At 42.1% G+C, this 27,772-nt stretch overlaps 1 long non-coding RNA gene across 1 annotated transcript; it reads right to left on the minus strand.

Moving 5' to 3' along the window:
- Positions 1 to 4,066: 4,066 nt before the first annotated feature.
- Positions 4,067 to 21,693, minus strand: LOC140638010 (uncharacterized). The gene is made up of 2 exons (XR_012035126.1): positions 21,488 to 21,693; positions 4,067 to 13,708 (listed from the first exon to the last, which is right to left on the minus strand). It is a non-coding gene; the product is annotated as an uncharacterized lncRNA (long non-coding RNA).
- Positions 21,694 to 27,772: the final 6,079 nt, after the last annotated feature.

Below are 27,772 nucleotides of genomic sequence, written 5' to 3' on the forward strand. Positions count from 1 at the left end.
CTTCCATGGACTGGGTTCCTCCTGCCTCCCATCACCTGTAGCTGAGTCCAACCTCAAGAACTGGATTCTCCCCAGCATACTTGCTCAATTGATAGACCTAGGCTCCTCCTCATAATTCCTGCTTAGATCTTATCATAACATGATGATTTTGTACCCTAATTTCTAGAAATGAATACTTTTGTTGTTGTTGTTGTTGCCTAGGCCTAAGGAGTCATTTGGAAAACCTGCCTGAAGTTCCAAAATACTAGATAATGTGGCTGTACTTGTTATCACTTATTGAGAGCTACCTAGAGAATTGGCTTTGCGGTAAATTGTTCCATAAATCATTTCTGGTTTTTATAAAAAACCTCTCAAAGAATGGCTCATGAAGAAATGGAGGCTTGGAAGGTTTTTGTAGAGTTTAATATGACTTCTTCAAGTCGAACAGGTAAAAAGTGTTGATGCTTCAAACCTCAGTTTAACTGACCCCCATACCAAGAGTCTTACTCTGCTGTTTCAGCTCTATTGGCTCCGCCAGAGTCTGAAAGTCTGCTGCTCACTACCTGCCATGAAACACATTCTTACAATTTCATGCTTATCAATGATCAGATGCGCAGATATAGCTGAACACCGTTCCTCCTCTGTGGAGGAAGAAAGCGTGGATCTGTTAATGACACCAACCCCTGCGGCCCTGTGTAAGAGCTGTTGTTTATGAATGCCATCATTATGAAAGGAGCTAAAGTTCCTTTTTGAGGGATCCTAAGTGGCTGAAAGTTCAGGAACCTTTTTTCCATGTTGAGCCAGTATCACTAACTCCTAATACTTAACATTTCAGTGTATCATACTGATTTGTACACAGGTGCCTATTTTGCATTGTAAATCCAAGATCTCAGACATTTGATGGAAGCTTCTCCAATTCCAATTGAAACGAACAGTAGAGTAGCTCAGCAATAGATGATAGTAGAACTTTTTATGAGAGCAGAGATTTAACATATAAATTGTACCATGAAAAATTAATTGTTTAGGTAATAAAGATAAATGGAGACTAATTTCTGAATGGCCTCCCTTCCTTGCTCCACCCCCATGTCGTGGAAACACACATTAGTAAGAGCATCTATTTGTCAAATTTGCTTGGTGTGTTGCTTCAGAGCTACAACAGTATTACCAACATTCTGAAAAAGCTCATTGATTGAAATTGATTTAATCTTAGTTTTCTTTTTTCTTTTTTAAAGATTTTATCTATTTATTCATGAGAGAAAGAGAGAGAGAGAGAGAGAGGCAGAGACACAAGCAGAGGGAGAAGCAGGCTCCATGCAGGGAGCCTGATGTGGGACTTGATCCCGGGTCTCCAGGATCACTCCCTGGGCCAAAGGCAGCGCTAAACCACTGAGCCACCCGGGCTGCCCTCTTTTTTTTTTTTTTTTTTTTTAAGATTTTATTTATTTATTTGAGCAAGCACGAGGTGGGGAAGGGGCATGAGCTGAGGGAGGAGCAGAGGGAGAGGAGAAGCAGACTCCCCACTGAGCAGGGAGCCTGACCTGGGGTTCCATCCCTGTATCCTGGGATCATGATCCAAGCCAAAGGCAGATACTTAACAACTGAGCTACACAGGCACCTTCTAATTTCTTAGTTTTATCATAAATAGTTCTAAAGCAGTGATAGACACTGCTTTATCCAGCATACTGATACATCTGAGTTTAGTATTTGGTAAAAGAAATGACTATCATAAACCGAAAGACATATTTTATGGGGACTTTTTTGATTCTACAGTAAATTAGTGTGATCGCTGTGGGAAAAATGGCCAATGTCCCTCTCTGTAGTTTACATCAAAAAATGGTTACACTGGGCAACCCTGGTGCCTTAGCGGTTTAGCACCGCTTGCAGCCGGGGGTGTGATCCTGGAGACCTGGATCGAGTCCCACATCGGGCTCCCTGCATGGAGCCTGCTTCTCCCTCTGCCTGTGCCTCTGCCTCTCTCTCTCTCTCTCTCTGAATAAATAAATAAAATCTTAAAAAAAATGGTTACACTGAGAGTGTAAGCAAATATGATCAGCTGTTCAGATGTCAGCAGCATTTTACTCCTAGGATGCTTGTCACAATGTAGAACATGATTTGCAATGTTTTTTCTGGAAAGTGCAAGCCTTTTCTTAACCTATCTACCTAACAAACACCACTATATATACAGTAATTCTCATGAAATAATAAAAACTTATTTTGGAGTCAAATAAAAAAAATAAAAAGATCTGAGAAAGTATCAGCAATTAATTAATTAGAAAATATAAGATGTAAATGAGTGCGTGCATGAAACGTTTAAGTTGGTAGCTGCGATCTGTACTGTGAGCCATCTTACTTAGAAAATGAAAACAGTGATTCATGATGTGGTTTTGGCAAGTACTCAAGCTGATACAAAATGTTCCAGAATGTAGTCAAAGTTGAAAAGGCAGTTTGAGCAAATACACAGGAAACCTTGAATTTTCTATTGGCAGTATGATCTGGAAAAAATCCAGGAACCTGAACACACACTTCTTCCACATTCTTGATTAGGAACTTAAGAAGTTATTCAGCACAGCTCTTTCAAATGTTGGGTTTGCATTGTAATTGGCTGTCTAGTCTTGCTTTATTTCCACATCAGTCAATAAATAAAAACCTTGAGTTTTTCGAAAAAACTGTTCTGAACATGTTAGTTACCGTTTTCTCTTTTGGTTTTCGGGGCATTTTCTGGGCATTCAGATTTTTGTTATATGCCCAGCTCATTTCTTTGGGTAGCATGCAAGTAGGCGAAGGGCTATGAGGAAGGTCATAGTAAGACCATGCAGCACCTTGACCCGGGAGCAAAATGCACAAATTGTAACTGCCTGAGCAGCTGCAAGGGAGAGGGCATTTGACAGTGGATCTCACGTTTATTTCAATTAAGGTTTTTATTGAGAATTTATTACAGAATTTAGTGATTCCATTTCTGCCCAAATTTAGTTATATAAGCCTATGAACTTTATGGATTTGCTACTGAATCTGGACTTACTGTGGAAGTCAGTTCTAATGGTTCTCCATGCACACCCTGGGGTAGGAAACAGGTCAATGCTTGGATTTCTTTAAGAGAGCATCAGCCCAAATGCCGACCTCTGCCTACCTCTGGGAATCCATAAAGCATTTGTTTGTGACAACCATATATGAGTTTATATACTATGCCAGAGTGGACCTCCCACATCTGGGACCAAATCTCTACTCTCTGGATTTAAGCAACAGAGGATGTTTTCTAATCATAAATGTTTCTGTCAATATAACTTACCGTTTAACTGACATCTGCATGTTGGTGCATCCACCAAGGTGTGACCAATGAAAGCACATACTCTTGTTTTCCCACGGGACTAAGGGTCCTGCTCAGCTCCAGCCCATGAGGAGAAAGTAAGCCTGGTAGATATGATGACTGCCAATGCTTGGTCTTCTAGCAGCAGCTTCATTTTTCATTAACGATTGCTTTGGTGTAAATGGTTGAAGGAACCCCAGTGTCTCATGTGATGTGTCTCACTCTCAGAAGGCAAAGTGTGGTAAATCTAAGCAATCTGCTCACTTAGAACTTTGACTTGTATTCGTGCAACACATCTCATGTTCTTCTGAAGAAATAAGCCTTAAAAGTTTTTTAAAAGTAACAAAGTAAAGTCTGATTTCTAAATCTATGTTGCTGGCTCAGACTTTGTTGACAAGTAAAATTAGTTTTCTGAGGAGAAAGTAGCTAAAAGACTCTATTTGTGATTATTAAAAATTAAATTATATATGAAGTGATTCACCTTGGAATCAAACTTTATTCCCAGGTCATCCAAACAACTCTCTAAAATTGCCAAAGGAACACGATAATACAAGTTCTTGGAGAGTGTCATTTGGCAAGCTGACCAATAAATGAAATGAAATGTCAGGAGTTTAGAGCAGTAATAAGGATATCAATATATTTCAGATTGTATAAAAACTTGCCAGGAACTTTCACTGGACAGAAGCCAAAACAAAGGAAGAACCATGATATTAGGCAGCACAATGTCTTATAAAAGACTGACAGACAAGAAAGCAAGACCTGTAGTAGGAAGTTTCAAAGGTCTTCCAAGAAACTCAATAACTTTAATAAAGAAGTATTTTCAGGATTTAAGGCAAACATAAGGTCTGCAAAGCATTCTTTTATGATTTCTTATAAGACACTGAGTTCTGTACCAATTACACTTCCATTCTTTTACTTATTTCTTCACTTATTAAATTTGTATTGTGTTTAGGGGACTGTGACAAGGATAAGTGATACATAGTCTTGGCAATCAGGGGTTCACAGTGCTGTGCAGAAGACATATGAATTATGATTTTGTGTTTTTTAAAGTATAGTTTACATAAGATGAAATTCACCATTTTTTTATTTGAATGTAGTTGACACCAATGTTGCATTATTTTCAGGTGTGCAACATAATGATTCGATAAGTTTATACATTATGCTATATTCACAAGTGTAGCTACCATCTGTCCCCATACGTGAAATTCGCCAATTTTAAATGTACAATATAAGCTAACAAATGTATACAGCTGGTAACCATCACTAAAATCATATTAGTCACATTTTTATCACCCCAAAAGTTCTCTAGCTCCTCCACACAGTCAATCCTACCCCGCTCACCCTATGCCCATAGCACTCACTATTCGACTTTTTCTCACAATAGTTTTGAGTTTTTAAAAATTTTATATACAGAGAATAATATAATTCATAGTCTTTCATATCTGGCTTTTTGTACTCAGCGTAAGGTTTTTGAGATTCATCTATTTTATTGCAAATATCAGTAGATATTTTTATCTATTGTAGAGCAGTGTTGTTTAAATGGATGTGCCAAAATTTGTTTATCTACTCATCAATTTATAGGCAATCAAGGTTGTTCACAGTTTGGGGCTGTTATGAATAGAATTGTTACAAACATTCTCATATGGGTCTTTGTATGAAAATATGTTTTCATTTCTTTTGGGCAAATACCTAAAAGTAATCATTTATGGAAATTTTTTTTCATGGAGTTGCTGGAGTTTATTGTACTGCCCTCAAGTTTCATTTACTCCCCATTTAATCTCCACGTTTTACACTCAACCTTCCTCACTCACACCGTGTCTGTGAGTCAGAGCTCTTTAGACCTCTGCAGGGTAGGTCAGCTCCCCACTTACCTCTAATTCCCTCTGTGCTTACCCTGTAATGTGGCTTGCTTGGGCCCTTTTCCTCAGGGATCACTTCTCTGTGCCCTTTTCTAGTCATATCCAAGGATCAGCTGGAGTCTTTTGACTATCAATTTTTCCTTTCCCTTGCTTATGAAAAACTCACCTCAATTAGCCTCCTCTGACTACCCATCCAATATTAAATTTTCCTCATCACTGACATGTTTTCCATCTCTCAAGATACTTGTAACTTTTGAGATGATTTTGTTTGTTCACACATTTCTTACCTATCTCTCCCATCAGAATGTAAGCTTCAGGAGGGCAGGACTTTATAATGTTCACTTTATGCTCCTAGCACTTAGAACTGTGCCTCACACATAGTAAATACTGCATTGATATTTCTGATGATTCAGAGGTGTGTGGATCCTCAACCTGAGAGTAAGAATGCATCAGAATCCAGTGTCCCTTAATCTCTCTAGTGTGAATTCCTGGATTCCCTTCAAGTTCATATTCTTACTGGATTTTACCATGAATCATGATTTCAAAACATATATATACTTTGTTTTTCTTTCTATATAGTAAAATTATACTTATCCTTCAAGGCCTGACTCAAGTCTTCTGCATCAAGTTTTCCATGAAGATAACATTGCTTTTCTGCTTCCTGGATATGTTGACTGTAGAGATGGTCTAAGTAACGGTTTCATGATTTACTTTATATTTCTCTATTCTCTAATTATCTTATAATTTATTTTTGCCTCCCTAACAGAATTATAGCTCCTCAAAGCCAGGATCCCCTTTTATATCTGCTAAGAAGAGTTGATCCAAATTAGGCATTAAGAAAACTTATGATGCTCAGTATCTATGTAGATATATGAAGATTATGGATTACTTTTCCTAGGTAAAGCTATACAGGTAAGAGACTACTTTATTTATTTTTTTTAAGAGGCTACTTTAAAAGCATCATCCATCCATTCATTCCACAAATATTTATTCAGTGCCTTCTATGTGTCAAGTAGTGCTTTACATTTTGAGGATACATAAGTGAATAAAACAATGATAAAAACAAAAATCCCTGACCAGTTTGAACTTATGTGTTTTGAGAGTTAACAGATAAAAACAATTAAATAAGTAAAATATATTATATGTTAAGTAGCCATGTGTAAAACAGGACCTTCAAATTTAAAGGAGCAAAAGAACTCAATAACTTAATTAAAATGTAATCATTAGGCCCTCAAAATCTTATAAAAGACATTTGCCTTATCTTCTATTTAGAATGGATTCTCTGTCCTATTTTAAAACAATGAAGAATAACCAAGTGGAGTCAAAAGAGAAAGAATATGATTGCATTTGCTTCAATGTGGAGTAATTTGCAAACAATGAAGTCTTCTAACTTGATCTGAATTATCTTTGCTTCATTGTGGGTCACAAAAGTCGACTTAATGTAACCCTGAAAACTGCTAAGTGGAAATTTGATTCTTGACTCTAAGTCAACACATCATCAGGAGAGAAAGTTTGTATCTTGAATTGCTTGGGGTACTTCGGTTTAGGTCATTGCTTTCTGTGTCCCCAGCCCATTCTCTCCTAAATCTCTTAAATATAAAATATCAAAATAGGGATCCCTGCGTGGCGCAGCGGTTTGGCACCTGCCTTTGGCCCAGGGCGCGATCCTGGAGACCCAGGATCGAATCCCACATCGGGCTCTCGGTGCATGGAGCCTGCCTCTCTCTCTCTGCCTATGTCTCTGCCTCTCTCTCTCTCTCTCTCTCTCTGTGACTATCATAAATAAATAAAAAATTAAAAAAAAATAAAATATCAAAATAATCCTCTTAGTGTCTTCTTTTCCAAAATTCCACTCAGAGTGGGGCACATGAGCATACTTCCTTGTGGAATATCTCAATCTCTTCTCTGGACCTCTGTCCATTAAGGCCTGTTAACAAGCATGTAGCCAGTAGGTGTGCAGGTAAAACTTTTGGTCCAGCAGTAATGTTTATATAATTACACATTTCTGATCATTTACATTGCTTAAATATCCTATGGCTTCTCTAACCCTACCCTCTCAACAGCTTGCTACAAATTCCTAGAGTATAATGTTTATTTTCAGAAAGTAGCCCTTGGAAGAAGTTTAAAAATTGAGTATTAAAATTTTTTTTATAGTACAGGCAAAGACTGAAAAAAGAGTATTATTAGATTAGCAAATATATTGGTTGCAGAAATATTAATGATTATCAAATATAAACATCCATTGATAGAAAAATTCTAAATTATGAAGTAGTAATGGATTTTAAAGCTAAACATTATATGAACTTTTAAAATGTATGATGTAAATATAGTCCATGAACATTTATAGGATTCATATTTTAAAGATGGGATTAATTTCTATTTGTTTTTAATTTTTGTAAATGTCAAAGTATAATGTATTATGAACAATGCAGAGAATAGAATTTTTGAAATATCCTAGGGCATTCATAATTTATCAGGGCTGTCTGTCTTCTCCCAAAACACTTTGGTATTTTTGAAATAAAATTATAATATAGAGTGTATTCACGATCTAGGTAAATGATGGCCTGGGATAAGGAAGGAATATTTGAAGGCTACATACTGTATCTCTCTGATGTTTCTCATTTCATGGTGTGTTTTTTTTTTAAATTAATCAATTAATTAATTAATTAATTTATTTATTTATTTTTAATAGGCTCCATACCCGATGTGGAGTCCAATGTGGGGCTTAAACTCATGACCCTGAGACCAAAACGTTACCTGAGAGCAAGAGTTGGACACAACCAATGGAGCTACTCAGGTACCCCTTCATTTCATGTTTTTAACATGATTGCATATCCATTTATTCATTCAGCAGATATTTACTGATCTGTTGTATGCCAAACACCATTCTAAGGGATAAAGATATTGTAATGAAAAAATTATTCCTGTTCTTGCAGAGTTTATATAGTCCAGCAGGGGAGATATACAATGGAACAAAAAGGTAAACTCTACGATATGTTAGATAGCAATATGTACTGAGGTTGGAAGACAAATAAAGCAGGGAAGTGGGTTGAACTTTTAGTTTGGCTGACCAGGGAGGGCTTCACTGGGAAAGTGACTTGAAATACTTGAAGGAATTAGAGAGCAAATTATCTGGGGAAAGAGTGTTCATGGTGAAGAAACAGCAAATGTAAAAATCTTAGGTGGGGACATGTTTGGTGTGTGAACAGGCAGAAGGAGGCCAGTGTGACTGGGATAGAGTGATTGTGTCAGTGAAACATTGACCTTTCTCCTCTGCCTGTATGGCTATAGGAACATGAGCAATCTAAGAAGTAATATTTTCCCACCATTCATTCGTGGTTCCCTGTCTAGGGCAATTGAAAACAATGTATGATCGATCAGTTCAGGCCAGTGTTTACTTTTTATATATTCATTTTTTAAAGACTAAAATTTTAAGATTAGTTTTAGGTTTAAAATAACATTGAGAGGGAAGTCAAGAGATTTCCCACTCACCCCTACCCCACACCTACATAGCCTCCCCTGTTACCAATATCACATGCCAGAATGGAATTTGTTTGTTTGTTTGTTTGTTTGTTTGTTTTCTAGCCAAGAATAAACCTACACCAACATGTATAAACATTCAAATTCCATATTTACCTTAGGGTTCACTCTGGATGTTCTACATTCTATGAGTTTAGACAAATGTGTAATAATATGTATCCATCATTGCAATATCATACAGAGTATTTTCACTGCCCTAAAAATCAGGCATGCTGTATCTATTCATCTCCCCGGTCCCTGCTATTAACATTGATTTATTTACTGTCTCCATAGTTTTGCCTTTTTCAGAATTCCATTATAGTTGGAATCAAAAAGTATGTAGTCTTTTTAGACTGGCTTCTTTCACTTTACTAATATGCACTTAAAGCTCCTCTATGTCAAAAAAAAAAAAAAAAGTTCCTCTATGTCCTTTTATGTCTTGATAGCTCATTTATTTTTAGTGCTGAATAATATTCCATTGTCTGGATATACCACAGTTTATTTATCCATTCACCTACTGAAGGACATCTTGGTTGCTTCCAAGTTTTGGCAATTATGAGTAAAGCTGCTATAAACATCCTCGTGCAGGTTTTTGTGTGAACATAAATTTTCAGCTCTTTTGGGTAAATATCAGAGTGTGATTGCTGGATCATATGGTAAGAATATGTTTAGTTTTCTAAGAAACCGCCAAACTGTCTTCCAAAGTGGCTGTACCATTTTACAATCCCACCAGAAATGTATGAGAGTTCCTATTGCTCCACACCCTTGCCAGCATTTGGTGTTGCTTACTTACTTTTTATTTCTGAGAGAAATGTTGCTTCTGATATGAGTTAGCATAGAATTAATTCGTCAGTCTATTCCTTGGCTTTGATTAAAGAAAGGATTTGGGGAAATGAAAAGCTCTAATGTCTTTGCTAAATTAATTGAAATATGTAAAAATTTAAAAAGCAAAACTGAAAAAAGTTTAATTGACATTTTGCCAATTCCAATTTAATTCAACACGTTTATTGAGATCCTCTAATGTGAAAAGTTTGCTGCTTGTTCCTTTGGGGGATATGATTAGCAAAAAGCCATGGACGACAACTTTCTCAGTTTTGGGGCTCTTTAGCAAAAGAAACTAATAATCTGTTCTAATAATATTGTTCCATTTATCTGTCGCTTTGCTCTGAGGGTCTTGCTCAACTTGCTTGCAAGCTGTGTTTTCTTAATATAGAAACTTACTATGGCTCTGTGAAGTAGATGGATATTAAATACTACTATGTTCTGTTTCGTTTTCAGAATAGTAGAAATATTTCCAGTGTTTGTCCTTAGATGTCTGTGAACTCCCAGTTCTGCGTCGCAGAGTGGGTGCTTGTAGACAGCCCCTTTGCCCCTGTAGCATTAGGCAAACTGATGCATAACTCACATAGCTTCTTCAGAATACGGTTCCTCTATCCCAGAAGCACTTTAGTGTTAGGCCGATGAGCTTTCTTCAGAAGGAATTCTCTGTATTCACTATTAGAGCTAACAGATATCTGTGATAGTTCTTCCCCTGCCTACTCTGGATACTATGGATCTTTTCCTTTTTCACTCAGATACATTTAGATTTCACTTCCTACTCTTCACTTTTCTCCTGCTTCCCCTCATTTAGTTTTTATGATTTCTAGCTAGCTAGCGGCCTTATGCCTGGATTCCCTCTGTTTTGACAGAAAGATTTATTTCTACAATGGATTGGTGAAGATTATTTGTGATGCTGTGTTTGGAAGGATTCTGAGACTGAGTCCAAGTTCAGTAGGAGAGGGTGTTGGGATTAATTAGATTAATTAGCAGTGAGAGAGAGTGAGGATGTAGTAGTTGTGGCAGGACCTCACTGTCTGGACTGTTGGCTCACATGGATGGTACAGTCCCCTTGTACCAGACGTACCATTCTAATCTTCCTCCTTAATCCCACAGATTACAGCATGAGGTCACATCATGCATAGTCCAGGTCCTTGAACTACCGTATCTCAGCAACTGTTTGATATTTGGAAGGAACTACTTGCTCACTTTGCATACAGAAGATACTCAAAACATGCAGATTTGTGATATATGAATTTTAACAGGATGAAGCCTTTAATAGTTGAAATCACTTGGCATCATCTGTTTTGGACCTTCTGCTTGATGGATTATCCAATAGTCAATGGTACCAGCAGGCAGGCTGGGTATCTAAAAAACACCATTAAGTTGCAGGTCCCTAAAAACTTGGGTATACTTCCCACTTTCTGGAATGCATGCTACTAAGGCATTTAAAGTTCCTACTAGTTCCTGTTCATAAGGCTCAGTAAGCATGATGTCATCAGATGTTTGACACGATATTCCATGAAATTCCAAGATGATCAAGATTTTTGGGTGTTAGATTTTGTCAGGCAATGGAACAGTTGATTTAGCCCTGAAGCAAGAGTGTGAAGATGTGTTGCTGTCCCTGCTTCTGGTGGGATTTGCAATTTGTTATAGACAAAAAGGCATTTGTCAAATCAATAGCTGCATACCAGGATCTAGAGGTTGTACTAATTTGCCCCTTTAAAAATTCTATGTCTGGAGTAACTGCTGCAATGGGAATAATGACCTGCATAGCTTTATAACAACTCACGATCCATCTGTCTTTTGCATAGGCCAAAAAAGAGAATTACACTGGAAGGTGATATGAGATATCATCCTTTTGTTCTTCAAATTTTTGATGAAGCCAATGATCTCTGTACTTCCACCAGGGGTCAGTTGTGGCTTACCACTCTGGTTGAGAGAGGAAGCTTTAGAGCCATGACCTCATCATGGCTCTAACATAACAACCCTACCTCCAGAGGTAAGAAGTGTCGTACAGTGATTCTGTAAGTTTCTAAGCATGACTATTCAAATTATATATGCAAGATCTGAGGATATAGCTAGAGGCCCAAAAATCCACTTTATCAATTGACCTCCATAAGTCCCACATTGTCTGGTGGGCCATGGTGGCATTATAACCTCAGAGGAGCTAGCATCTAGTAATCTCAAATTAGGCCTGGATGTTTTCCTTTTCCAGAACATGATCACCCTATTTATATAAGCACCTTATAGAAGGCTTAGAAAATATTTCAGAATATATTGTGGTGATGCTGAATGAGCCCCCTGCACTCTGAGCCTAGGAGTTTGCTTAAGGCTGCAAGGGTAAGAAGATGTGCTCCACTGTTGTGGTGATCCAAGTCAGATTTCTGTCCTCTTGGCCTAGAATTTTTTAATTACAGTTGCATACATATATAATTATTTATTAGGCTGCCTATTTGTTTCATGAAACACTGTGATCAGGTTAGCCTTATAGCAGATACCTGCAGGTCAGACATAACTGATTGTGGTAATTATGCATACTTTGTCTTTAGAGGTTAAGTTGGCCCCTAATATTCCAGAATTTCACTGTCTATTTTAAAATCAGGAACCTCATTTCAGTGGTGGCATTTCTCATCATCATCCCTCGCTTATAAAAGACAGCCATCCACCATAGAGCTCTTCTAAGCATATAGTGACCCCATTGTTAATGTATTTCTCAGTGTTTTATTGAAGAGAGAGCACTCTGGACTCTCAAGGGAATTATTTGTATGGATATTCAGGTTTACTCCAACATTCCTATCTTTCTAAGCCTTTTGGTTTTGTCTCCTATTTTATGCCAAGGAAGTTCCGGCATTTCATCCTGATTGAATTAGGTCACGTTGGTGTCCATGTTTTAGTAATCATCCAAGCAAACTCTTGAAACTTCTCATAGTTACATAATTCTCTGTTAAGTTAAATCATAATAATATATTTGTTTTAATCCAATGTTGTATTAGATTTTTGGTCTAATATCCATTGAGAGTACTCCCATATCTATTCTCCAAGTTTCTGCCAATGTATACTTCCAAAATCTTGCTGTTCTTTTGGAATATAAACTCTCTTCTCCCAAGCATGTTTTGGCACTTGCCTCCCTGGGGTGTGTTGAGATACAACCCTATTTGCAGGTTTTGAGGCAGTGAATGATGCTGAGGAGAATAAACATTCTTTTTGAAGGCAGGAGTTTATAGGGTCTTCGAGTAAGGCTACTCTCCTTAAAACATAAGAAGCTGCTTCTGCTGGCAAGTGGCTCAGAGATATTAGATTAAAAATATTCAACTTTGTCTAAGCTGAACAAAATTTCTTCCTTCCAAGTTCAAGCATCCATTTCTTCCAAACAATTCCTAAACTTTTACATAAGAAACTCTGTAAATTCATCTTATATTGTAATTATGCAACTCACAAAAATATTTTGATTAGTCATACCTGCCTTATGTCTCCAAGAAATAAGAGGTTCTTTCATAACTACTGAAGATGCTTTCTGGTTTTCTATGACTTGATGTCAGAGAAAGCTCATTCCCAGTTCTTATTACCATAACTGTCACGTACTTCAGCAACTTTGTTACTTAAAGTCTTACCTTCCATAGATAATTCATCCCAACCAGCCACAGGGAATAATTTAAGTCATTTTGCTCTGTTGCCTGTTACAGATTACCAGCATCCCAATTGTCGTTGGCAAGAAAGTTATCACTGTGTTCAGAGTCGAAGAGGTAAGCAACTCAGTTACAGAGTCCTATCTTTGAGGGTCAGTTTCCTGGGTCCACTCATGCTGCCAAGTCTTCTACCAATCAAGATCCAGCAATAAACCATGATATATATTTCAAATGGAGAACTTTAATGTAAAGAATTGGTTACTTGGATTTTTAATTATCTGTTGTAACCAATAATTTAGTAGCTCGAAACCAGATACATTTAATATCTCACATTGCTTCTGAGGTTCAGGAATCCAGGAGAAGCTTAGGATCTCCTATGAGATTGCAGTCAAACTGTCAAGATGGGATTGCAGTTATCTGAAGGCTTGGCTGAAGATGGAGGATCTGCTTCCAAGATGGCGCACTTACGTAGCTATTGGCAGGAGGCCTCAGCTTCTCTCTGGTAGTTGGCAAAAAGTTTCAGTTTCTCACCACAGGGGCCTCTCCACGAGGCCATTTGAGTGTCCTCATGACATAGCAGTTGGCTTCTTTCAGAGAGTTATCTAAGAGAGAGAACATGATGAGGCTGTGATACCTTTTATGACCTAGCCACACACCATCATGTGTGTCATGGTCTACTCATTTGAAGCAAGTTATTAAGTCCAGCCCACAATCAAGGGGAGATGAATTAGAGTCCACCTTTTAGAGAGAAGAGTGTTGAGGAATCTGTGACATATTTAAAAATCATCACACACCAGTATTAGAAGCCTGAAAGAACAGAAAAGGAATGACAAGCTAAGTCCAATATTAGTATGTGTGAATGCAGCTACTACTCTTGGTGTCAAAGAACAAAAGGGCACTGGTTTATGTAGTGGCTCAGAGGACTGGTCTCTGTCGCTGGTGCTTTGAATGATGAATACCATGTGGCTGTTGTGTGAATCTTCGGGAAGGCTACCACTTGGCTATTGTCCAACTCTCTGAGGAAGAGACGCTATGGGAATGGTGCTCCTTGAAAAGTGCATGGTGTCGCTGGTACTCTGCCACTGAAAAGGTATAGCCAGCCCTGAGGGGCTGAAGCATTGTTGGTATGGTATTTGTTTTCTGCTGCTGGAAGAAAACTTATAGGAACTGTAAATAGAAAAAGAGTTCATTCTTCCCTCCTCCTGTCTTTCAATTTCACACTAGTGTCTTTCACTGACAGAAACTAACAGGAATCCATCTGGCAAGGGAATATTGAAAATATAGTGCAAAGAAGCAGAGTGCGGATGGGTCGACTTGGCACTGAGAGATAATAGGTAACTAACTGGCATAGCCTGATTTTGGCTTATGTTTTTCTTACAGGTACTAACTCCTCAGATCACCCTTCTTAATTCTTTACATTCAACTATGAAGGTCCTCATATCTGGTCCAAATCCTTGTCTAACCTCTTCCCAGTAAGTGGCTGGTATCTGCATGAATTGGATACTCTGTATTTTAAAAGCACTTAAGAAGATTTGTGGTAGGTGGGTTTTAATAGGAAAAGTCTTGAAAAGTTGAAATCATTTGAGATCATCATCTATTTTAGGCCTCTAGCAGCCAGTTGTGAATGGAGGCTATACATAGTTTGGATATCTAGAAGTCTCTAGCAGGCCACCAATAATGGTCCAGTGTCTCTCTCTTTCCCTCTTTCATGTCCTCCTGGCAAATATGGTAAATATGCCCCAGTTTACAGTCCTCCTATACGGTTTGCTTCGGGCCAGAGCTGGACCTAGTGACCTCCTGAAGGTTTGTAGCTTTGGAGAAGATTGTGAATTGGTCACAATTTTAGATCTCTGCAAAAGAATGCTGTCATTGCATGAGTAGCTCAGAAACTTGCCCCTTCCCAGGTATTCTTTGAATAAGGTGCCCCAAATGGGTAAGTTCTTTCTACTTGCTTTGCCAAGCACCATCCAATCCCAGCTGCTTTTCATATCCCGAACAGGTTTTATTCCCAATCTAGATTCTAGGAGCTGCCACCAGGAACTCTAAGTTGCTCTGGCATTTGGTATCCACAGAGTTTCTGTAGTCCATGTGAGTAGAACAGTTCAAATAGATTTCTACTATCTTATTTTGCACCATTCTCTCTTTACATTCTCATTGCACAACTCCTAAAGAATGTTTAATATTAAAATAAATCTAATAGACACAATCAGGAACTTAATGGAAAAATGAACATTAGAAACTAGTGACTAGGGGATCCCTGGGTGGCTTAGTGGTTTAGCGCCTGCCTTCGGCCCAGGGCGTGATCCTGGAGTTCCCTGCATGGAGCCTGCTTCTCCCTCTGCCTGTGTCTCTGCCTCTCTCTGTGTGTGTCTCTCATGAATAAATAAATAAAATCTTAAAAAAAAAAAAAAAGAAACTAGCGACTGAATAACATTATGCAATTTCTCTTCTGGTTTATGAGCTTTCATTTGGTCTGGCCACCCACTTCCTGTCCAAACAACGAGGAAGGCAGAATTTATCATAGTCTCAGCCTTTCTCTTCCTTCTAGACCTCTCTGCCTCCTTCCCTCCCAGGGAAGGAGCTATTTTATGCCCCCCTCTAATGATGCCTTTGTGATTGGATGACCTCATATAATTCATAGCGTCCCTGTATATACATTTTCTCATCTGATTATTTAACTTAGTCAACTCCTCCCTTTGGATGTCCACTAGGTATTTCACACTTAAGATGCCCCAACTGCCTCCTGATCATACCAACTCCCCCAAACACACACTATCCTCAGTCTTTCTACTTCAGTTGATGAAAACATCATCCTCCCAGTTAGTTGCTCAGGCCAAAAAGTCTCCGCTTTTCTTATCTGTTTTCTTTCTTCCATTCCTCATAATCAGTACATTAGCACGTCCTATTGGCTCTACTATCAAAATGTATCCAGAATCTGTCCACTTCTCACCATCCACTACCACTACCACTGGTCCATACCACTGTCACCTCTCACCTTGACCAGTTCAACAGCCTCCCACCTGGTTTATCTGCTCCTGTCCTTGCCTCAATTTAGTCTTTTCTCAACATAGAAGCAGCATGGTCCTTTACAACAGAGCATGTCGCTCTTCTGCTTGAACCCTCCAGCTGCTTCTTATTTCACTCAGCCTAAACTTGTCTTTAAAATGTCCACCAGGGTTCTGTAATAACTCGGCCCCTCGCTAATCCTCTGACTTCATCTTGTACTTCTCTTCCCTTCGTTCTCTCCATAGGAACCACACTTTCTCCCTAGGAGCCACCACTGGGTGGCTCAGTGGTTGAGCATCTGCCTTGGGCTCAGGTCGTGATCCTGGGGTCCTAGGACTGAGTCCCATATTGGGCTCCCCGTGGGGAGCCTCCTTCTCCCTCTGCCTATGTCTCCACTTCTCTCTGTGTCTCTCATGAATAAATAAAATCTTTAAAAAAAAAACTAACTTTATTCTTTTTCCTCTTTTTCTTTTAACAAATCATACAAATTCCTCCCTCATGATGTTTGGACTAGCTTTTCCCTCTGCTTGGAAATTCCTCTTGCTCTGGTATTTGCATTGTTTGCTCCACCTCTCCACCAGTCTTCTTACAAATATTACCTTTTCAATGATGACTTCCCGAATCACTGAATTTAAATTGGAAGATACCTTGGCTTTCTGCCTGGCATGTTCTCTCCCTCTTCCCTATTTTATTTTTACTCACTAATCACTATTTGGCAAACCCAGGCACCCAAGAGAAAAATACATTTACTGATGTATTGCTGATTGTCTACCTGTCCCCAATATAACATAGCCATATGAGGTCTTGGATTTTTGTCTATTTTGTTCATTTCTGTGTCCCAAGTTCCTAAAGGAGTGGTTGGCACATAGTAGGCCTTCAGCAAATATTGCTTGAATGAATAAATATATAAGTATATGCATGAAAAAATAAATCTCAGAAACAGAATGTGGGGGGGTGGGGAACTAGATGATCTATAAAGCCCTTTCATTTCTAAATCTACAAAAATGAGGCTCACAGTTGGGTTCCTTCTGGGTTGCAGTATAGGCAATACATTTAACATCTGGGAATATAGTAGCACTGAATAATGAAAGCCATTGTCAGACACAAACGACCACCCTGGCCTTATTGATCATGCATATAGGCTAGATACCAACCCTGCTTCCACCCAGGAGTATCTGCATTTTATTTTATTTTTTTTATTTATTTATTTTTTTTTTTGAGTATCTGCATTTTAAAAGGATTCTCTTAAAGATTGAGAAGCCAAAGGTTATCATTTTGTAATAGAAATTTCAACATTCTAGGGTGCCAGTGGTAGTAAATTTTTGGCAGTTCATTGCACCTCTGGAAAGTATGTCTATTCTGCACACTTAAAAGGTTAACTCTGAATTTTTATGTAAGTGTCAGAGATCTAAACACACTAGGAATTGAATTTGTATGATGTTTTCTCCCTGGGTTAGTAGAATTTTTCCTGCCTTGGTTTTGTGGTTGTTCAGCAGTTGAGTAGAAAAACAAAGTAGTTTTTGTTTTGTTTTGCTTTTTTTAATTTTGAGTCCTTAGGAGTATATTTGAGGAGGTTGACACTAAGAAGAAAGCCCCCAAAGAGCTTTCAGTAGTGAAACAATTAGCCAGCAAGGTTATTTCCAATCTGTGTCAGCATTTGATAGTGGTGTAATGTACACTGCTTTGGCCTGCTGTAGGCATTGTCATATAAGAGAAAAAATATGTATGGAGAAGGATGACCTAAAAAAAAAACAGTGACCAGATTTCCAGTTCAATGACAAAATATGATAGGATTTGTTCATTCATTCATTCATTCATTCAACAAATATTTATTGACTGCTTAGAATATGCAAGCCACTTTTTCAGTCTTTTGTGACATTCTTTTTGGTAGAACGGGTTTCCTATTTTATTCATTCACTCGCACAACATCAATTGAGTGTCAATCATGTGTCAGATACTGTCTGAGGTTCTGGGTATACAAAGTAAGCCTATGTGGACCTTGTCATTGGGAGCTTTCTTTCCAGAAGAAAGGAGACATGCTTTAGATATCTGGGCAAGGTGCAGGAGGAGGGCACAAAGGAAGGGGTAGTCAATTCTTTCTTAAAGTTCTGGTAAGATAAATAAAGAGTTCCTAGAGAAGGGAATGTCTGGAATGAGTCTTGGCAAATGAGGAGGTGTTTGGACAGGAGGCTGAAGACAGGAGGCAGACTTTTCAGGCACAGAGATTCAGTAAGAGCAAAGGCAGGGAGTTATGAAACCACATAGAAGAGTCAGAGTTATAAGAATCGTGAGGTCAAGACAACTGTGAGGACAGATGATTTAGGGTCTTCTATGTCATTTTAAGAATTTTGCTCTTTGTTCTGTAAACTATGGAGAGCCTTTGAAGGATTTTAAGAAAGAGGGTTATATGATCTTCCTTAGCTTTTAAAGATCACTACCACTTTGGTAGTATTTGGAGAATGAATTATAGGAAGTGAGATTAGACACAGGGAGACAGTTAGGGGGCTCTTTCCAGACTGAGATAAAGGGTGATGCCACTGAACTCTGGCAATCAAAGGAGGAAGGAGAGGAGGGTATAGGTATGAAAAATGGTAAGGACACGGGATTGACAGGGTTAGTCAATGGATCGGAGGGAGATGACATAAAGGGAGAAGAAAAGAAGAATTTCTTGCTTTCTTGCTAGAGTAAAGGAGTAAGTAGTGATATCATCTACAGAGACAAGAAACTCAGGAGGAGAGCAGTTCTCAGTCTCAAAGAGAAGTCTGGTTTTGGAGTTGCCTGCATGGTCTGGCTAGAGATCCACACATAGCACCCACCAGTAGCCAGTGGTAATCTCACTCAGGTGTTTGCAGGCGAGACAAGTTTGGGGATTGCTGGGGAAGAGTCTGCTCAACACTGTCTCTGCAGGACTTCTCAAACCTCTAAACCAGATAGAGGTTCATCGTCTGATGTGGATTATTTTCGGTTAATATATTTGATACAAGATCCAAAAAACGTAGTTAATAAATGGTATAAAATTGGGGTGCCTGGGTGGCTCAGTTGGGTAAGTGGCTCACTTCAGCTCAGGTCATGATCCTGGGATCCTGGGGTTGAGCCCCATGTCTGGCTCCTTGCTCTACAGGGGATCTACTTCTTCCTCTCCCTTTGTACTCCACCCTGCCCACCCCACTGCTGTGCTCTCTCAAATAAATAAATAAATAAATAAATAAACAAACAAACAAACAAACAAACAGACTCAAGATGGTTCTAACCATTCAATTCCATGGTTAGAATCAGAGAATCTGCATAAACTGCAGTGATTATGTCCATGTGACTTGGAGGCCCTGGGAAGGAGCTGACTAGGACATGATGGTCTTTTTAAAGCGTATATATATATATATTTTTAATATATGTATAATATATAAAATATATATAAATATATATATATAAATATAAATATAAACCAACAAAGTTTCCATGACTTACCTCCAGAATATTTAATTGCTTCCATATCTGTAGCTCCATAACACTTGTTAATACTCTATTATGGTTCTAATCTTATACTCTTAATATTACACTTCCCATGATACTCTGTTAGACCGTGTCTCCAAGTGCAGGGGACTCAACACATTCATCACTGTATCCAGCCTCAAGTGCGGTAGATATTCAGTTACATTTTCAAGGGCATGAACAGCCACTTAGGGAAATAGTAACTGGTCCCTGAAGTTTCAAAGCACTTTAATTCATTTCTTTTGTGACTGTAACATGTGTACCCTCGTTGGGAAGGAAGTCATTTTATTATCTCTATTTTACATCTGAGGAATGGTGCTGAAGAGGTTAAGTGTATTGGACAAAGTTACCCAGTCAGGAAGAGATGGGACCCGAACCTGGATTTTCTTTCTCGCCCAATCTCCTTTCCTTTGCTTTCTGCATTGCTGTGCCTGCACAAGAAGAGGTTTTAAAAGAGCACTGGGCCCTTCAGAGAAGTATGGGGTAAATGAGATTTCGTCTCAGAACATGGAAGCTGGGAATAGAGGTGAAAAACTACATCCACTGCCAATTTTGTCTAGAGTAGCCTTGAAAGCTAACATTTTATAAAGACACCACTGAGCTCAGATTTCCACAGAGGGCAGGTCGGCAGTAATCCTGGCATTATGTGCTCTCAGGCCTGTGACCACAGCATAATGCTGGGGAAAGAAATCTCACAGTCAGCTTGTGAACTCCATTTGAAAAAGCAAAAAGCAGGTGTGGTTGTAGAGAGCCGGGGACACAGGGAGTGCGAGTTAGAGGCAGATGTTACATATTCACCTCCAGGAAGGATCACTGGGGTATATAATGGTATTGACTAGACTCTAGTTTTATTTTCTTGGTGCAGGAAAAGACTTCTGTTGCTGCAGAACTCCAAGTGCAAGATTGAAAATTTCTGTGTTAAAGGGAAATAGGCATTATTCATGGTGTCAGAATTTAGTACACTTAGGGTAAGTGCTGCGATGGTTAAATTTGTCTAAAAGGGGATGTGCCCCCTACCATTTCTAGGGCAAGAGCTTTTTCACTTAGGGTCTGTGGGGTGAAGTGTAATGGCCAGGCTTAAAAAGGAAGGAAGGGAGGGAGGGAGGTTGGGTGAAGGGAGGGAGGGAGGGAGGGAGGTTGGGAGAAGGGAGGGAGGGAGGTTGGGAGGGCGGGAAGGAGGGAGGAAGGAAGGGATGGAGGGAGGGACGGAGGGATGGAAGAGGGAAGGAAGGGAGGGAGAAGGGAGGAAGGGAGGTTGAGAGGGAGGGAAGGAGGCAGGGAGGATGGAGGAAGGGAGGATGGAGGGAGGGAAGGAGGGAGAGAGGGAAGGAGGGGAGGGAGGGAGGAACGGAGGGAGGAAGGAAGGGAGGGAGAGAGGGAGGGAGGGAGAGAGGGGAGGAGGGAGGAAGGCAGGGACAGAGGGAGGGAGGGAGAATGTGGTGGGAGCACTTCAGCTCCCCCGACGGAGGGCCTTTGGCCTGTTGGCTCCGGCGCCCGCCGAGGGCCATCGATCGCACGGGCTGTGACTGTGACGCAGGAGGGTTTCGATGGCGGAGCCGCGTGCACACCTTGCCGTCCTGCAGCCTCTGAGGAGCCGGCATCCCGCCCTGCTTCCCGGCGTGTCGGCGCGGGGGCTCGGAGGGGGCCTCTGTGATCTCTCTGCGAGAAGGCAATTTGTTACAGCCCCGTGCATCCGGCTCTTCAGTTACATGTCCCGGTGCAGACCCTTCCTTTCAGAGACCCCTGGGAAGGCGGATGCCACCACGCGCAGTCATTATCCTCCTACAAGGAGTCCCCGAACGGTGTCACCCCATTTCTTCCCGCTGCCCCCCCCCCCCGCGGCGTCCCCCCGCCCCCCCCCCCGACTGCGCTTTCCGGGCACGCACCTGCGCTCCCTTCCCTGCTCTGGCTCCTGCGTGTTGGGCCACGCGACCCCTCCGCGGTCTCAGCGTCTCGCCCGGTTCCCTTCTGCGGTGACGGGGGGTCCTCGAAGGCAGGTGCCGTGCTCACCCGCAATCTATACTCAAGACCGGGCAGCTTTAGGAGTTTTACTAAATTTTACGCACGAAGCGTCAGATCCGGGGTGGTTTGAGGGAACGGCCTCCGAAAGACTTTATCCCCCCCCCTTTTTTTTTTTTGTTTTGTTAATGTTTTCCTTTCCCAGTGGCTGGTGAAAATCGGAAGAGGTGGGGTTAGTCATCTGGATGGGGAAAGACATTTCTCTAAATGTCAATACTTATGAAACACCATCTTAAACCTTTATAAATGATTATCTTCCCCAGTACTGATGAGGCTGTTTCACATGCTGCTCAATTTATTTACTCAGGAGACCAATTTATTCCACTACCTCTGTACTAACTGTTTGCACTGACATCTAGGTCTGCTTCGAGCAAGCAACTGTGACAAGTTGTTTATTGAACTGTAAACAGGTATTGTCTGAATCTAAACAATGGCTTTATCTAATTAGGAGACCCTGGGCATCATCCCAGCCCCATGTGGCTATTCTAACCCAGTCTAGCATCTCCTGCAGATTTCCCATGCCTTTTAAAAATCCTCATGCTCACGTTAAAACCCTTCATCCCAAAGTGAAGAATAATCCTTATTTTGTCCCATAACTTTACATACTGGCGCTTTGTGCAAAAAAGGCCTGGCTATAATAAGCCAAACAAGGATGGCCCAATTTAGAACGGTTGAATAAGAAAAGGAAGACATGAATGAGACATAAAAAGAAAGAAAAGGATGAATAAAGATGAACTGGGTCTGTTACTTAGGCTGTAAAAATATCTTGTAGAAATTAGAAAACATTTTCCTACCAAAAGGGGACTCACTGAAATGATGGCTATCTGAGCGTTTCAGACAAAAATACAGGTACGATTCTGGAAAGCATGGTGGGAGAGCCGAGGGGGGAAAAGTTAATTTCCCCGGGCTCAGATTGAAATAGAACACGCTGGAAAGCACTAGGGGACCCTCATCTTACCCGCCATTGCTTTGTGCCTGAAGATGCTAATTGGGTGCAGCAATCAATGTCTTTTGTTTTCAGCTGTCAGCACTTTTCTGAAAGGCTTTGCCCAATAGTGGAGAGAGGAGCTCTTAACGAAGCTTCCCTTTTCGGTTGCTATGATTATTACAGTTTCCTCTTGGAAGGGGAGAATTAATTGCAATTTTGAAAAAAAAAATGTCACCACGGTGAAGCTTTCAAATGTGAGGCCAAACATAGATATCTTTCTAAAAAAAAAAAAAAAAAAAAAAAAAATTGACAGGGGGGATGCCCCACTGGCACGCATTAAAAAGAAAAAGCTGTATCAAAGCGAGCAGGGACAGGAGATTTCTGTTTCAGTCACTGCATAGATACTCTGCGTATCTTATCAGAAAGCCAGACTTGCACGTTCTTTTTGTCTCCTCCCAGGCGTCCAGAGTTGCTGTCTTGGTCGCCTCCTTAACGACTTGTGTAATTGGTTTCACTCGCTGAGGCCCAATCGGTGGGTTCATTGTGAGCGCCTCATGAAATATGAATCTCTTTAAAAATTAATCGTAAATCAATATTAATTCAATAAAATATTTTAATCTGAGCCATGAATATTTCATACGTTTCACCCAGACATGCAGATTCCAAAGGCCGGTGTCACGTTTCTGACAGGCTGTCCGCTTCGGCCCCGACGACGCCGAGGCGCGGGCCGGGCTCTCCGGGGCTCTCCAGGGTCCTCCGGGGCTCTCGGGGGTTCCCCGGGGTTCTCTGGGGGCTCTCCGGGTTCTATGGGGCGGATCTCCCGCGCTCTCCGTGGATCTCGGGGACTCTTCGTGGTTCTCCGGGGCTCTCCTGGGCTCTCTGGGCTTCTCCGGGTTCTCTGGGAGCTCTCTGGGGGCTCTCCAGGTTCTTCAGGGATCTCGGGGTTCTTGGGGTTCTCTGGGCTCTCCGGGGCTCTCTGGGGTTCTCTGGGCTCTCCGGGACTCTCCGGGGCTCTCCAGGATTCTCAGGGTTCTCTGGGCTCTCTGAGGCTCTCCGGGGCTCTCTAGGACTCTCCGGGGTTCTCCCAGGTTCTTGGGGTTCTCTGGGTTCTCTGGGGTTCTCTGGGCTCTCCAGGGTTCTCAGGGTTCTCTGGGCTCTCCGGGGCTCTCTGGGGCTCTCTGGGACTCTCCAGGGTTCTCTGGGCTCTCCGGGGTTCTCCGGGTTTCTCCAGGGTTCTCCGGGCTCACCGGGGCTCTCCAGGGCTCTCTGGGGTTCTCCGGGCTCTCTGGGCTCTCCGGGGTTCTTGGGGTTCTCTGGCTCTCTGGGGTTCTCTGGGGTTCTCCGGACTCTCTGGGGATCTCCAGGGCTCTCTGGGGTTCTCCGGGTTCTCTGTGACTCTCCGGGGCTCTCCGGGGTTCTCTGGGATCTCCGGGCTCTCCGAGCTCTCCGGGGCTCTCTGGGCTCTCCGGGGTTCTTGGGGTTCTCTGAGCTCTCCGGGTTTCTCTGGGACTCTCCGGGGTTCCCCGGGGTTCTCCGGGCCTCTCCAGGGTTCTCGGGGTTCTCTGGGTACTCCGGGCTCTCCGAGGCTCTCCGGGGCTCTCCGCGGTTCTCCGCGGTTCTCCGGGGTTCTCGGGGTTCTCTGGGCTCTCCGGGGTTCCCCGGGGTTCTCCGGGCCTCTCCGGGGTTCTCGGGGTTCCCCGCGGCTCTCCGCGGCTCTCCGGGGCTCTCGGGTCCGCCGAGGTGTTCCGCCAAGCCGCGGGCCCCGGAGCGTTGCCGGGGCTTGTTTCCCGGGGTCCCCCCCAGAGTCCCCCCCCCGCCCCCCGCCGGGCTGGACACGGGCCCCTGGCGGCTCCCGCTGCGGGCGCTGTGCGGCTCCGGCCCCGCCTCCCGGCCGGGTGAGACCCCGCCACCCGCCGCCCGCCGCGGGTCAAAGCTGCGAGTTCCTGGAGCACAGGCCGCAGCTTCGCGGCGCTGCTCTCTCTACCGAAACCCCGGGTGTCGCCTGCGTCTGTCGTCGGCCCTGCCGGGCATCATCAGCCGCGTGAGCGCCGCGGGACAGGGCGACGTCGCCCAACAGGCGGGAGTGCGCTGCTCTGGGCCGTGGCCGGGCCCGCGTGTCCCCCGTGAGTTCTCAGAGGGCGGCTGCCGCTGCAGGTGCAGAAGGAAGCCGAAGGCCCTGGGCTCAGCTAGTGATGGTGAACCAGGAGGCGAGGCGGCCCCAGGCCCCATGCAAGGCCAGACAAGGGAGGGGATGGCCCGGACCATACTTTTCTCCCCGTTGGGGTTTCCGCCCTCATTTGTCTTCAGTATGTCTCGCTACCTGACGCCTAAGCTGTGTCGGTGGCCAGAAATAAGCTCCCAGGGAAGAAAATGTAAGCTGGATGCATTCGACACTCCTTGGCTATGGCTCTTCTTCGGGGAGCGATGGTAAATGAGGCAATTGAATTACTGAATGTTTTCTGTGCATGGCCCGCACCCTGGAGAGCAAGTCTATATAGGTTAGAATAGCCCCGAACTAGGAAGTGGATATTATGAACACAGTGGAGGGTTTAAATAAGATGCCCAGCAGGAAAGAACCGAGTCCTCGGCGTCGCTGTGGGTCCCCAGCGCCCGCGCGGACACCAGTGTGCAGTGGGCCCCACAGACGCTGCCCAAGGAATGAATATGTATGTAGTCATTTTGGACAGTTATTTGATTTGCCTTCGCAGTGTTCTCTGGACACCAAACGGAGCCCCGGAATGATATATATGCTTAAGTGTTCAGTAATTTACTATTGTATTTTCCTGTTAGGAGAGAAGTTTGAGGCTTTGTAAAAATGTATTGCTGCTGTATATTGAAGCTCGGGGAATGTCACACACCAATCAGTCCTCATGACAGGGCTCTCTCTCTTCCGTGTGTGGGAGGGCGCTGGCAATAAATGTTCCTTCTGAGGTGTCTCCTGGCACCGAAATTACTTTCCTCTTCCATTTTCCTCCTATTTGATTGGCTGGTTTATTTCTGAGTGTACCTAAGTAGGATTCCTTGTCCTCCTTCTTAAACCTGTTGAATAGGGGGGTGTGGATCGGTGCACCCCGAGGGCCCGGGTCTGCTGTGAAGTCTAGAGATGGCCTCGATAGGCTAGCCAGCTGTTTGGGTTTACCCAAGACTGTCTCAGTCTTAGCTGTGACGTTGGTTCATCCTGGGAAGCTCCTCAATCCTGGGTAAAAAAGAGTCAGTAGGTCACGCTAGCCTTGGTACTTGGGATATTGAGTCTTTGACTTTTATGTTGTTGTGGGTTTCGGATGAATGCTGAGCTTCTGGAAGTTACCAGGGTTGGAAGATTGAGAAGCTCTCAATCTTGGATCCATAATGATACACGTTATGATTTCGCTACTAATAATGTGTAAAATAGCAGTCGTGTAGTGGGAAATCACCCAACTGGTGATCCTTTGGACCTCCATTCAGGACCTCCATTCTAACCACATTTAGAGTCAGTTTATGAGGAGGACCAAGCTTAGGAACCACAGCTTGGTAGCAGAGTGGGGTCAGCAGTACTCGCCCACGGAGGGCCAGACAGCTCCTCTGGTAGAGCCGGGGTCCAACCCAACCTCCTTGCTTCCAACCTCTCTGCTGAGGCCACTCTGTGGTTAACAGATTAAAAATATCAATTGTAGTGTGCTTACTATCAATTGAGTGTGTAGAGTTATTTATTGGTATTTTCCCACTACACTGTGACTTCCTTAAGGGGAAGGATCTGGCCTTTTTCAGCCTTACAGTCTCCCCCAGACCTTGTGGCTTTGTGGGGTGGGGCAGTGTTGGATTCTTCAGGAGGTTGTGTCCTCACTTGGCAGTGGGCTGGTGTGTAAGAGCCTCACATTTTTTTTTAAAGACCTTATTTATTTATTCAGGAGAGATGAAGAGAGAGAGGCAGAGACATAGGCAGAAGGAGAAGCAGGATCCCCATGGGGAGCCTGATGTGGAACTTAATCCCAGGACTCCGGGATCATGACCTGACCAAAGGCAGATGCTCAACCACTGAGCCACCCAGGTGCCCCAGAGCCTCACACTTGAAGTGCTTGCCATTCTCCCGTCGTCTCTGCTTCATCTTTCCCCACTCCACCATTGGGGTTTACTTTGTTTCTCATCCCAGGTAAGTTGATGGGGGAAATCTGTGTCACTCATATAAGGATGAAAAATCATCTTCCTGATTCTTGTTGTGTGCATAGGTATTTGTGTGTGTGTGTGTGTGTGTGTGCGCGTGTTTGTATATAAATGAGAAGAGGGACACATGGCGGCCCTGTTCATACTCATGTATCTTTGCATACAGACAGATTTTAATACCCAGACATTTGTCTATTTCTTCCAAACCCTTCAGATTTACTGGGAGTTAAAAAAAAAATATCATCATTCTGTTGCTTGAAAGCAACCGTTCCAGCTGTTTGGAGAGAGGGCGTATATAAATATCCCAAAGGTATGACACTTTAAAGGATGACACTTTATTTAATAGTTAATGTTTTGATTTCCAAGAATTTAATTTCTTTGTTGTTGAAAGCAGTGTGGCATATTAGGGAAAACCACAGTGGGTGCAAATGCTAGCTTTGTTGTGATCTTAGGCAGGTAAATGAAACTTTCTGAGCTTTATTCTTCTCAATTAGGAAGTGGGATAATGTCTAACTTGTAGGGTTTTTGTGAGGCTTAGATGGAAGTACTGTATGAAATGATAATCTTTGGCATGTCATGATAGCTCTATAAATGATAGCTATTAAAAGTAAGAGAGAGAATTTAGTTCAGCCTTAGAAAGTGCTTTCAAATATTAACACTGTCTAGCAATGAAATGGCTGCCTTGGGAGCTGGTGAGCTCCACATCATTGAAGGCACTGAAAACAAGGCTGGATCATTATCTTTCTGGGATGTAATAAAGGGAGTTTCTATACAATGTTGATTTCTATTATTTAGTAAACCACATTAAGAGTTTGGTCATTCTCACCTAAAGTTCTTTTAATAAAAACACTGGAATTAAAAGAAACACTTTATGATAGTTTTCAATGTAAATATATGAAGTTGGTAGACTCATGGGGCAAGAACCTGTTTCCCAGAGTGGGGAGACCAGGCAAGTAGCACTCTTTATAGAATGACATTTTGTATCCTACTTGTCTAGGCTATGTTAGGAGGAGGTGGAGAACAGAAGACCAGAGAACCTCGGATGGCTCACTTCCAGTTTGTCCCCATGGCCTCCTGACCTCTT

Source organism: Canis lupus, chromosome 8 (genome assembly GCF_048164855.1).
Source record: "Canis lupus baileyi chromosome 8, mCanLup2.hap1, whole genome shotgun sequence".
NCBI lineage: Eukaryota > Metazoa > Chordata > Mammalia > Carnivora > Canidae > Canis > Canis lupus.